We start from the raw sequence: 2,500 nt of genomic DNA, 5'->3' as shown, positions 1-2,500 counted from the left end.
TCCCTGTTACCTCCCTGTTCCCTCCCTGTTACCTCCCTGTTCCCTCCCTGTTCCCTCCCTGTTCCCTCCCTGTTCCCTCCCTGTTACCTCCCTGTTCCCTCCCTGTTCCCACCCTGTTCCCTCCCTGTTCCCTCCCTGTTCCCTCCCTGTTCCCTCCATGTCTCCCTCCCTGTTCCCTCCCTGTTCCCTCCCTGTTACCTCCCTGTTCCCTCCCTGTTCTCTCCCTGTCCATGTCTCCCTCCCTGTTCCCTCCCTGTTACCTCCCTGTTCCCTCCCTGTTCCCTCCCTGTTCCCTCCCTGTTCCCTCCATGTCTCTCTCCCTGTTCCCTCCCTGTTACCTCCCTGTTCCCTCCCTGTTCCCTCCCTGTTACCTCCCTGTTCCCTCCCTGTTCCCTCCCTGTTACCTCCCTGTTCCCTCCCTGTTACCTCCCTGTTCCCTTAATGTATTTGACCAGGAAGAGAGGGCCATTTCGGGCATACTCTCGTTTTTTTTATAACCTGTATGACTTATATTTGATTGTTTCCTGTCTTGATACCTTGTCATAGTGGAAACATTTCCATTGAGAAAACTATATTAATATTATTGTTGTTTTATATACTTTTTGATAAAACCCCTAAAGTCTTACACTGAGTTTACTGCGGAGTTCTCAAAGTATCAACCTATGAACCAATCCCAAACTGAGCCCTAGACCCTACGCCCTATGATCGTCCCCTAGACCCTACGACCTATGATCGTCCCCTAGACCCTACGACCTATGATTGTGCCCTAGACCCTACGACCTATGATCGCCCCCTAGACCCTACGACCTATGATCGCCCCATAGACCCTACGCCCTGTGATCGCCCCCTAGACCCTACGCCCTGTGATCGTCCCCTAGACCCTACGCCTTGTGATCGTCCCCTAGACCCTACGCCCTGTGATCGTCCCCTAGACCCTACGACCTATGATCGCCCCATAGACCCTACGCCCTGTGATCGCCCCCTAGACCCTACGCCCTGTGATCGTCCCCTAGGCCCTACGCCCTGTGATCGTCCACTAGACCCTACGCCCTGTGATCGTCCCCTAGACCCTACGCCCTGTGATCGTCCCCTAGACCCTACGACCTATGCAGCTCTGAGATGATTTCACAGGTGTAAGCAATATGTGACTACCGGCTCAATTCGGTTAAAATTAAGTTTTTTTTTGACATTGGATTAAAGTAGAGATTCAGAGCTACAACATGGATCTATATATCATACATTATAGTTGGGGAACAATGGGAAAGTTATTCTGCTTTGAAAGTTGATAAACTTGTAAACTCACTTTTTGAGAAAATGGCCTTTGAATGTTTTGGTACCTACCGGAGAGCTCTTCTTTGTCTACACCTATTCAGCATTGTTCACACCCTCTTAAGCTTTAGCCCCACCTATCTCTTTAATGGTTGAGCCGAGCGTTCTGTACTAACAACATCAGTCAGGCACCCAAGCTAAATTGCTAACCTACTTCCTAGCTACTTGCTGCCACAAAATAACAACTCACTGAACATTACTCGCCCTAGCAGAGCTGGTTAGGTTGCTATGTTATCCAGAGCATTGGTGACTGATTGTCCGTTCGTAAATTCTAGAGTGTTTCGCTCTTGGAGCGTTCAGAGCGCACATTGCTCGCTCTGGTTGATCCGAACATTCTGACCTTACAGTCAAGCACCCAAGCTAATTGGCTAACGTTGGCTAGCTTGCTAATTACTTCCAGATGCATAATGAGAGAACAACTCACTCTGACCATTTTACTCTCCCTAGCAGAGCTGGTTGGGCTGTTTTCATGTTATCCAGAGCGTTGGTGACTGTAACTGTGCTGCTGGCAACAATTACATTTTTTTTGCTGCCGATAATCTGTCAAAAGTAGAAATGTGTAATATCTGAAAATGTAGCTAGCTAGATGGATGGACGCGTCTCCTATCGGATGCCACCGCTGCCCTTAGTTTGAAGATGTAATCCGGAGGCATGTGTTTTCTCCATCTCTTTAGCTATCATACTCTAATTACACTGATTTGAAAACTGGGTCCACCAGAAAGTGGAGAGCGACACGTAACGTTAGCTAGCTAACAGTACATTTGAACTTGACATTAGGCTTATGCAGTTTAACTACGTGATATATTTTTTTAAAGCCCAGTTAGACAGGATTCCCTAGACATACTGACCAGCTCAACAATATAGAAGCGTGCTGTATGGCAGACCAATCCAAACTCATCTCTCGGCATGTCCAGCCCACACATTATCTCAGCCAATCATGGCTTGCGGGAAGGTTGCTGACTTTTTATGTGGTTTAACCAACAAGGCTCATAATTTAACAGATGGCAAGTCTGTTATTAAGGCACATTAAATGTCACATGTTCCAGAAGACATTTCTGCCAAAAAATATGCATTTAAAATATGCTCAAAGGGCTCTGGTGTGTAGTAGTGGCCTACAACATACACCTAGTGTCCTGAAACTGGTCACATATGGTAACAGTTAGTTGATTAG

The sequence above is a fragment of the Oncorhynchus gorbuscha genome, linkage group LG12 (assembly GCF_021184085.1).
Source record: "Oncorhynchus gorbuscha isolate QuinsamMale2020 ecotype Even-year linkage group LG12, OgorEven_v1.0, whole genome shotgun sequence".
NCBI lineage: Eukaryota > Metazoa > Chordata > Actinopteri > Salmoniformes > Salmonidae > Oncorhynchus > Oncorhynchus gorbuscha.
Note: the sequence above shows the minus strand (reverse complement) of the source record.